This window comes from Arachis hypogaea, chromosome 11, assembly GCF_003086295.3.
Source record: "Arachis hypogaea cultivar Tifrunner chromosome 11, arahy.Tifrunner.gnm2.J5K5, whole genome shotgun sequence".
Taxonomy (NCBI): Eukaryota; Viridiplantae; Streptophyta; class Magnoliopsida; order Fabales; family Fabaceae; genus Arachis; species Arachis hypogaea.
Window position 1 is genome coordinate 25,162,638 of NC_092046.1, and position 11,396 is coordinate 25,174,033.

Below are 11,396 nucleotides of genomic sequence, written 5' to 3' on the forward strand. Positions count from 1 at the left end.
TGCTTCCCAAATTTATTTTATTTCTTTTAACTTCTCTACCTTTTTGTTTCTATCATCCATGTTCCTAAAAGGTTTCCCACATTTAACTCTATTCATGATTTTCTATCTTAAGCTAACCAAGGATTCACTTGGGATTTTCTTTTGTTTTTCTGCTTAAGGCTAGTAATTTGGCTAAATAGAATAAAGGGGTTTTAAAAGGCTCAAGGGGGCTAACAAGGGTGATGTAAAAGGTAGGCTAATTTGGGGTGAGTGAGCTAAAATCAAATGATGGCCTCAATCATTCTCTTGGTATGTATCTATTCTATATTCTATAATTGGATATATAGATTAAAGCAAAGGAAAGAACATCAGAATAAAAAGAGATGAAACACACAGAAATGAAATTATGGTTTGAATGCAACCATACAATTTAAGCTCAAGACTCACAGGCTGTGTGTTCTCTAACTCAAGCATCATATATCATTTATATATTGTATGCAGGTTTAGTTAAAAATTCCCATTATTCTCATAAAAAAATTATTTAGGGTGGCTTTTAAAGTTTTAATGTTCCTCCTTGATGAAATGTTGTCAGCTTAACTACATCATGTAATGCTATATATAAGGTTTGTGGATTTAAATCTGATATGTTCAATTTCCTAGCTTACTTCCTTTTTATATTTTTCAATTTAAACTATACTATCTTATGCTAAAAAGGGTAAACTATACTAATTAATCCACTAATAATTAGAATTACAAACTAAACTAAATAACTAAAATAAACTAAATGGCTAAAATATGAACTAAAGATGGAAAATGCAGAGAATAGAGTAAAAATACATAAAAGCAATGTATAAGTACTCAGAAAATAACAGTAAAAGGAAAAATATAGAAAAATATCCAAAATAAAAGAAAAAGTATGTAGTGGTTCACCAAAATAAACGCCAGAGATGGCGACTGGTGCACGAAATTGTGATGTCCAGGCTCAAACAATCCCTGGCAATGTGAGCAACTTGGTACGCGCAATCGTGATTACACTTTGATTATGTAAAATTCATGGCTCTTTCTTTCCCTGGCAATGGCGCCAAGAACATGGTGCCAATACCATGGTTCACAACTTCGATACAACTAACCAGCAAGTGCACTGGGTCGTCCAAGTAATACCTTACGTGAGTAAGGGTCGAATCCCACGGAGATTGTTGGTATGAAGCAAGCTATGGTCACCTTGAAAATCTCAGTTAGGCAGATATAAATTGATAATGATGTTTTCGAATAATAAATAATAGAATAGGGATAGAGGTACTTATGTAAATCATTGGTAGGAATTTCAGATAAGCGAATGGAGATGCTTTTCGTTCCTCTGAACCTCTGCTTTCCTGCTATCTTCATCCAATCAGTCTTACTCCTTTCCATGGCTGGCTTTATGTGATACATCACCACTGTCAATGGCTACTTTCGGTCATCTCTCGGGAAAATGATCCAATGCCCTGTCACGGCACGGCTAATCGTCTGGAGGCATCACCCTTGCCAATGGCTTCATCTTATCCTCTCAGTGAATAATATGCTCACGCACCCTGTCACGGCACGACTATTCATCTGTCGGTTCTCGATCATGCTGGAATAGGATTTACTATCCTTTTGCGTCTGTCACTAACGCCCCGCAATCGCGAGTTTGGAGCTCGTCACAGTCATTCAATCATTGAATCCTACTCAGAATACCACAGACAAGGTTTAGACCTTCCAGATTCTCTTGAATGCCACCATCATTCTAGCTTACGCCACGAAGATTCCGGTTAAGAGATCTAAGAGATATTCATTTTAGCTTATTTCATGTAGAACGGAAGTGTTTGTCAGGCACGTGTTCATAGGGGAGAATGGTGATGAGCGTCACACATAATTATCACCTTCATCACGTTCTTGAGTGCGAATGGATATCTTAGAAGCGAAATAAGATGAATTGAATAGAAAACAGAAGTACTTTGCATTAATCTTTGAGGAACAGCAGAGCTCCACACCTTAATCTATGGAGTGTAGAAACTCTACCGTATGAAAATACATAAGTGAAGGTCCAGGCATGGCCGAGATGGCCAGCCCCCTAAAACGTGATCAATAGTCTCCTAAGATGAAGAATGGATTAAAACTGAGACCAAAGATGTCTAATACAATAGTAAAAGGTCCTATTTATAATAAACTAGTCACTAGGGTTTACATGAGTAAGTAATTGATGCTTAAATCCACTTCCGGGGCCCACTTGGTGTGTGCTTGGGCTGAGCTTGAGTGTTGCACGTGTAGAGGTCCTTCTTGGAGTTAAACGCCAGCTTTTGTGCCAGTTTGGGCGTTCAACTCTGGTTTTGGCTCCTTTTCTGGCGCTGGATGCCAGATTTGGGCAGAAAGCTGGCGTTGAACGCCAGTTTACATCGTCTATTCTTGGCCAAAGTATGGACTATTATATATTAATGGAAAGCCCTGGATGTCTACTTTCCAACGCAATTGGAAGCGTGCCAGTTCAAGTTCTGTAGCTCCAGAAAATCAAATTTGAGTGCAGGGAGGTCAGAATCCAACAGCATCAGCAGTCCTTCTTCAACCTCTGAATCTGATTTTTGCTCAAGTCCCTCAATTTCAGCCAGAAAATACCTGAAATCACAGAAAAATACACAAACTCATAGTAAAGTCCAGAAATGTGAATTTAACATAAAAACTAATGAAAACATTCCTAAAAGTAACTAGATCCTATTAAAAACATACTAAAAATAATGCCAAAAAGCGTATAAATTATCCGCTCATCACAACACCAAACTTAAATTGTTGCTTGTCCCCAAGCAACTGAAAATCAAATAGGATAAAAAGAAGAGAATATACTATAAATTCCAAACTATCAATGAAACATAGCTCCAATCAAATGAGCGGGACTTATAGCTTTTTGCCTCTTGAATAGTTTTGGCATCTCACTTTATCCATTAAGGTTCAGAATGATTGGCATCTATAGGAACTCAGAGTTCAGATAGTGTTATTGATTCTCCTAGTTCAGTATGATGATTCTTGAACACAGCTTCTTTATGAGTCTTGGCCGTGGCCCTAAGCACTTTGTTTTCCAGTATTACCACCGGATACATAAATGTCACAGACACATAATTGGGTGAACCTTTTCAGATTGTGACTCAACTTTGCTAAAGTCCCTAATTAGAGGTGTCCAGGGTTCTTAAGCACACTCTTTTTTTGCTTTGGACCTTGACTTTAACCGCTCAGTCTCAAGTTTTCACTTGACACCTACACGCCACAAGCACATGGTTAGGGACAGCTTGGTTTAGCCGCTTAGACCAGGATTTTATTCCTTTAGGCTCTCCTATCCACTGATGCTCAAAGCCTTGGGATCCTTTTTATTTGCCCTTGCCTTTTGGTTTTAAGGGTTATTGGCTTTTTGCTCTTGCCTCTTGGTTTTAAGAGCTTTTGGCTTTTTCTGCTTGCTTTTTCTTTCTATTTTTTTTCGCCTATTATTTTTTTTTTCTGCAAGCTTTGTTCTTTGCTGCTTTTTCTTGCTTCAAGAATCATTTTTATAATTTTTCAGATTATCAAATAACATGTCTCCTAGTCATCATTCTTTCAAGAGCCAACATATTTAACATTCTTAAACAACAACTTCAAAAGACATATGTACTGTTCAAGCATACATTCAGAAAACAAGAAGCATTGTCACCACATCAATATAATTAAGCTAAGTTCAAGGATAAATTCGAAACTCATGTACTTCTTGTTCTTTTGATTTAAAACATTTTTCATTTAAGAGAGGTGATGGATTCATAGGACATTCATAACTTTCAGACATAGTTACTAACATAGATAAGCACAAACATAGAAAACGAAAAACAGAAGAAATAAGAACAAGGAATGAATCCACCTTAGTGATGGTGGCGTTTCCTTCTTGAGGAACCAATGATGTCTTTGAGCTCTTCTATGTCTCTTCCTTGTCTTTGTTGCTCCTCCTTCATTGCTTTTAGATCTTCTCTGATTTCATGAAGGATGATGGAGTGCTCTTGATGTTCCACCCTTAGTTGCTTCCAATAATTGTGTGGAAGAAAATGTATCCCCAGAGGTATCTCAGGGATCTCTTGATTTGCAGTCAAATGTTCTACCACTGAGCTATAGACCCTTGATGGAAGCTTTTGTCTTCCCTTTCCTCTTTCTAGAGGTTTCTCTAGCCTTAGGTGCCCTCAATGGTTATGGAAAAAACAAAAAAGCTATGCTTTTACCACACCAAACTTAGAATGTTGCTCGCCCTCGAGCAAAAGAAGAAAGAATAGAAGAATAAGAAGAAGATATGGAGGAGATGGATGGGAGTGTGTATTCGGCCATATGGGTGGGATTGGGTGGGAGAGAGATGTTGAATTTTGAAGGTAGTGGGTGTATGGATGTGAGTGGTAAATGGAAAACAGAAGGGATGATAATGAATGGAAAGAGAGATGATGAGGTAGGTGGGGATCTTGTGGGGTCCACAGATCCTGAGGTGTCAAGGCATTTACATCCCTGCACCAATTTAGGCATGTAAAATGCCCTTGCACACAACTCTGGGCGTTCAGCACCAGGTTGGTGCCCATTTTGGGCGTTCAATGCCCCTTTGCTGCCATTTCTGGCGTTGAACGCCAGAACTATGCTTGTTCTGGGCGTTCAACGCCAGGATGCTGCCCATTCTGGGCGTTCAGCACCAGAACCATGCTCTGTTCTGGTGTTTGAACGCCAGACAGATGCTCCTCCAGGGTGTGATTTTTCTTCTGCTGTTTTTGATTCCGTTTTTGATTTTTTTGTTTATTTTGTGACTCCACATGATCATGAACCTACAAAGGCATATAACTAAGAAAAATATAGTTAGATAAATAAACATTGGGTTGCCTCCCAATAAGCGCTTCTTTAATGTCAATAGCTTGACAGTGGGCTCTCATGGAGCCTCACAGATGTTCAGAGCATTGTTGAAACTCTCCAACACCAAACTTAGAGTTTGGATATGGGAGTTCAATACCAAACTTAGAGTTTGGTTGTGGCCTCCCAACACCAAACTTAGAGTTTGACTGTGGGGGCTCTGGTTGACTCTGCTTTGAGAGAAGCCTTTTCTGCTTCCTCTCCATGGTTGCAGAGGGAGATCCTTGAGTTTTAAACACAAGGGAGTCCTCATTCCATTGAAGGACTATTTCACCTCTGTCAACCTCAATCACAGCTCTTGCTGTGGCCAGGAAAGGTCTTCCTAGGATGATGGATTCATCCTCTTCCTTTCCAGTATCCAGGACTATGAAATCAGCAGGGATGTAAAGGCCTTCAACCTTTACTAACACGTCCTCTACTTGTCCATATGCCTGTTTTCTTGAACTGTCTGCCATCTCTAATGAGATTTTAGCAGCTTGCACCCCATAGATTCCCAGTTTCTCTATTACAGAGAGGGGCATGAGGTTTATTCCTGAACCAAGGTCACACAAGGCCTTAAAGATCATAGTGCCTATGGTGCAGGGTATTATGAACTTTCCAGGATCCTGTCTGTTCTGAGGCAATGTCAGTTGATCCAGATTACTTAGTTCATTGATGAACAAGGGAGGTTCAACTTCCCAAGTATCAATGCCAAATAATTTGGCATTTAGCTTCATGATTGCACCAAGAAACTTGGCAATTTGCTCTTCAGTAACATCCTCATTCTCTTCAGAAGAGGAATACTCATCAGAGCTCATGAAGGGCATAAGGAGGTTCAATGGAATCTCTATGGTCTCTAGATGAGTCTCAGATTCCTTTGGTTCCTCAGAGGGAAGCTCTTTATTGATCACTGGACGTCCCAGGAGGTCTTCCTCCTTGGGATTTGCGTCTTCCTCTCCCTCATTGGGTTCGGCCATTTTGCTTATGTCAATGGCCTTGCACTCTCCTTTTGGGTTCTCTTCTGTATTGCTTGGGAGAGTACTGGGAGGGATTTCAGTGATCCCTTTACTCAGCTGGCCCACTTGTGCTTCCAGATTTCTAATGGAAGACCTTGTTTCATTCATGAAACTCACAGTGGCCTTAGATAGATCAGAGACTAGATTTGCTAAATTAGAAGCATTTTGTTCAGAGTTCTCTGTCTGTTGCTGAGTGGATGATGGGAAAGGTTTATTATTGTTAAACCTGTTTCTTCCACCATTATTAAAGCCTTGTTGAGGCTTTTGATCCTTCCATGAGAAATTTGGATGATTTCTCCATGATGAGTTATAGGTGTTTCCATAAGGTTCACCTAAGTAATTCACCTCTGCTATTGCAGGGTTCTCAGGATCATAAGCTTCTTCTTCATAAGAAGCCTCTTGAGTACTGTTGGATGCAGCTTGCATTCCATGCAGACTCTGAGAGATCATATTGACTTGCTGAGTCAATATTTTATTCTGAGCCAATATGGCATTCAGAGTATCAACTTCAAGAACTCCCTTCTTCATAGGTGTCCCATTACTCACAGGATTCCTTTCAGAAGTGTACATGAACTGGTTATTAGCAACCATGTCAATGAGTTCTTGAGCTTCTGCAGGCGTTTTCTTTAGGTGAATGGATCCACCTGCAGAAGTGTCCAGTGACATCTTTGATAGCTCAGATAAACCATCATAGAATATATCCAGGATGGTCCATTCTGAAAGCATGTTAGAAGGACACTTTTTGGTCAACTGTTTGTATCTTTCCCAAGCTTCATAGAGGGATTCACCTTCTTTCTGTCTGAAGGTTTGAACATCAGCTCTAAGCTTGCTCAGCTTTTGAGGAGGAAAGTACTTGGCTAAGAAAGCCGTGACCAGCTTATCCCAAGAGTTTAGGCTGTCTTTGGGTTGAGAATCCAACCATAATCTAGCTCTGTCTCTTACAGCAAAAGGGAAAAGCATGAGCCTGTAGACTTCAGGATCTACTCCATTAGTCTTAACAGTATCACATATCTGCAAGAATTCAGTTAAGAACTGAAAAGGATCTTCAGATGGAAGTCCATGAAACTTGCAGTTCTGCTGCATCAGAGAAACTAATTGAGGTTTCAGCTCAAAGTTGTTTGCTCCAATGGCAGGAATGGAGATGCTTCTTCCATGTAAATTGGAATTAGGTGCAGTGAAGTCACCAAGCATCTTCCTTACATTATTATTATTTTTGGCTGCCATCTCCTTCTCCTGTTTGAAAATTTCTGAAAGGTTATCTCTGGATTGTTGTATTTTAGCTTCTCTTAATTTTCTCTTCAGAGTCCTTTCAGGTTCTGGATCTGTTTCCACAAGAATGTTCTTATCCTTGCTCCTGCTCATATGACAAAGAAGAAGGCACAGAAAAATAATAATAATAATAGAGATCCTTTATACCACAGTATAGGGATCCCTGTGTGAGTAGAAGAAGAGGGGGAGACAAAGAATGTAATATAATGGAAGAAACACAACTGTGAGGAGGCTAGATATGTGAGATGAGATGTTAGGATATGAATGAATAAATAGAATGAGATGGGAGAGGGAGAATTTTCGAAAAATATTTTTGAAAAAGAGTTAGTAATTTTCGAAAATGGTTTTTGAAAAATGTTAGTAATTTTCGAAATTTTTTTTTTTGAAAAGGGTTAGTAATTTTTTTTCGAAAATTCAAATAAAAAATAAAATAATTAGTTCAATTAAAAAGAAATTTTGAAAAAGAGGGAGATATTTTCGAAAATGAGAGAGAGAGAGAGTTAGTTAGGTGGTTTTGAAAAAGATAAGAAACAAACAAAAAGTTAGTTAGTTAGTTGAAACAAATTTTGAAAGGATAAGAAGTTAGGAAGTTAGAAAAGATATTTTGAAAAGATATTTTTGAAAAAGATAAGATAAGAAGATATTTTAGAAGTTAGTTTTGAAAAAGATTTGAATTTTAAAATCTCAATTAATGACTTGATTCATAAGAAATCACAAGATATGATTCTAGAACTTAAAGTTTGAATCTTTCTTAACAAGTAAGTAACAAACTTCAAATTTTTGAATCAAAACATTAATTGATTATGTTATTTTCAAAAATTTGATATAAAAATAAGAAAAATATTTTTGAAAAATATTTTTGGAATTTTCGAAAATAACTAAGAATTTTGAAAAAGATTTGATTTTTGAAAAAGATTTTGAAAAAGATAAGATTTTCAAATTGAAAATTTGATTTGACTCATAAGAAACAACTTGATTTTAAAAAATTTTGAAAAAGTCAACTCAAATTTTCGAATTTGATGAGAGAAAAAGGGAAAGATATTTTTTTTTTGATTTTTAAAATTTTTATGAAAAACATGAAAATTATGCAATGCATGAAATTTTTAGATCAAAACAATGAATGCATGCAAGAATGCTATGAATGTCAAGATGAACACCAAGAACACTTTGAATGTCAAGATGAACACCAAGAACTTATTTTTGAAAAATTTTTAATGCAAAGAAAACATGCAAGACACCAAACTTAGAATTCTTTAATGCTTAGACACTAAGAATTCAAGAATGCATATGATAAACATGAAAAGACACAAAACATGCAAATGCAAAGATCAAACAAGAAGACTTACCAAGAACAACTTGAAGATCATGAAGAACACTATGAATGCATAAATTTTCGAAAAAAAATGCAAGATGCACATGCAATTGACACCAAACTTATAACATGACTCAAGACTCAAACAAGAAACACAAAAATATTTTTGATTTTTATGATTTTATGAATTTTTTTTTGTATTTTTATTTTAAAATTTTCGAAAATCATTTTGAAAAAGAAAAATAAGGGTTCCAAAATTTTTAATATGAATTCTAGGAATCTTATGCTCTAAAGCTCCAATCAAAGGGTCAGGCTTGGCATATTAGCCAGCCAAGCTTTAGTATGTAACTCAGACATGACACGTCTAACATGCTCTACAGTCGTATTAGACATGGCTTTACAGCCAGCCATGCTTCCTGAAACACTAGAATTCATTCTTAAAAATTTTGAAGTCATAGAATAATTTATTTTTGAAAACATTTTTATTTTAAAAATTTTTTTTTCAAAAACAAAGGAGAAAATTTTGAAAGATTTTTGAAAAATTTTTGAAAAGAAAATAAAAAGAAAATTACCTAATCTGAGTAACAAGATGAACCGTCAGTTGTCCAAACTCGAACAATCCCCGGCAACGGCGCCAAAAACTTGGTGCACGAAATTGTGATGTCCAGGCTCAAACAATCCCTGGCAACGTGAGCAACTTGGTACGCGCAATCGTGATTACACTTTGATTATGTAAAATTCATGGCTCTTTCTTTCCCTGGCAATGGCGCCAAGAACATGGTGCCAATACCATGGTTCACAACTTCGATACAACTAACCAGCAAGTGCACTGGGTCGTCCAAGTAATACCTTACGTGAGTAAGGGTCGAATCCCACGGAGATTGTTGGTATGAAGCAAGCTATGGTCACCTTGCAAATCTCAGTTAGGTAGATATAAATTGATAATGATGTTTTCGAATAATAAATAATAGAATAGGGATAGAGGTACTTATGCAAATCATTGGTAGGAATTTCAGATAAGCGAATGGAGATGCTTTTCGTTCCTCTGAACCTCTGCTTTCCTGCTATCTTCATCCAATCAGTCTTACTCCTTTCCATGGATGGCTTTATGTGATACATCACCACTGTCAATGGCTACTTTCGGTCATCTCTCGGGAAAATGATCCAATGCCCTGTCACGGCATGGCTAATCGTCTGGAGGCATCACCCTTGCCAATGGCTTCATCTTATCCTCTCAGTGAATAATATGCTCACGCACCCTGTCACGGAACGGCTATTCATCTGTCGGTTCTCGATCATGCTGGAATAGGATTTACTATCCTTTTGCGTCTGTCACTAACGCTCTGCAATCGCGAGTTTAGAGCTCGTCACAGTCATTCAATCATTGAATCCTAGTCAGAATACCACAGACAAGGTTTAGACCTTCCGGATTCTCTTGAATGCCGCCATCATTCTAGCTTACGCCACGAAGATTCCGGTTAAGAGATCTAAGAGATATTCATTCTAGCTTATTTCATGTAGAACGAAAGTGTTTGTCAGGCACGTGTTCATAGGGGAGAATGGTGATGAACGTCACACATAATCATCACCTTCATCACGTTCTTGAGTGCGAATGGATATCTTAGAAGTGAAATAAGATGAATTGAATAGAAAACAGAAGTATTTTGCATTAATCTTTGAGGAACAGCAGAGCTCTACACCTTAATCTATGGAGTGTAGAAACTCTACCGTATGAAAATACATAAGTGAAGGTCCAGGCATGGCCGAGATGGCCAGCCCCCTAAAACGTGATCAATAGTCTCCTAAGATGAAGAATGGATTAAAACTGAGACCAAAGATGTCTAATACAATAGTAAAAGGTCCTATTTATAATAAACTAGTCACTAGGGTTTACATGAGTAAGTAATTGATGCTTAAATCCACTTCCGGGGCCCACTTGGTGTGTGCTTGAGCTGAGCTTGAGTGTTGCACGTATAGAGGTCCTTCTTGGAGTTGAACGCCAGCTTTTGTGCCAGTTTGGGCGTTCAACTCTGGTTTTGGCTCCTTTTTTGGCGCTGGACGCCAGATTTGGGCAGAAATCTGGCGTTGAACGCCAGTTTATGTCGTCTATTCTTGGCCAAAGTATAGACTATTATATATTGCTGGAAAGCCCTGGATGTCTAATTTCCAACGCAATTGGAAGCGCACCATTTCGAGTTCTGTAGCTCTAGAAAATCAAATTTGAGTGCAGGGAGGTCAGAATCCAACAACATCAGCAATCCTTCTTCAACCTCTAAATCTGATTTTTGCTCAAGTCCCTCAATTTCAGCCAAAAAATACCTGAAATCACAGAAAAACACACAAACTCATAGTAAAGTCCAGAAATGTGAATTTAACATAAAAACTAATGAAAACATCCCTAAAAGTAACTAGATCCTACTAAAAACATACTAAAAACAATGCCAAAAAGCGTATAAATTATCCGCTCATCCGCGACCTCCCCACACTTAAAAGGAAGCATCGTCCTCGATGCTCAATCAAGCCGGGTGTGAAGGAGTGTCATCACTGGGAGGGATGGTAGCTGGAGTCTCAGTGGTGGTGGTGGGCTGAGGGTCTGGCTGCTGTGGAGGAGGTGCTGACTGAATCGGGATCTCAAGATCCGCAGCCTCAATCTGATGTGGGACCGCTGCCTGTGGTGTGGCAGGTGCTGCCTCCTGGGGATGGGTCTATGCCTCGGGCGCATCCGCCTCTTCCTCAGATGCCTCGCATGGTGTGTCGGGCTCGGAGGGGATGTCTCCAGATCGTATCATCAGCTTTAGGTGCTCATAGCGCCGCTTGTTGCGACACTCCATCTGGTCAAGTCGTCGGAACAAGCGGTGCACCAGATGATAGACAGGCTCTGTGGCAGGTGGAGGTGCAGTGGTGGTAGCAGGGGTAGGTGGTGCAGCAGTGGA

General features: G+C 38.6%; 1 non-coding gene across 1 annotated transcript; it reads left to right on the plus strand.

Moving 5' to 3' along the window:
* The first annotated feature begins 6,602 nt into the window (after nt 1-6,602).
* On the plus strand, nt 6,603-6,710 carry LOC112724330 (small nucleolar RNA R71). Its single transcript, XR_003163498.1, has one exon. It is a non-coding gene; the product is annotated as a small nucleolar RNA R71 (small nucleolar RNA).
* Nucleotides 6,711-11,396: the final 4,686 nt, after the last annotated feature.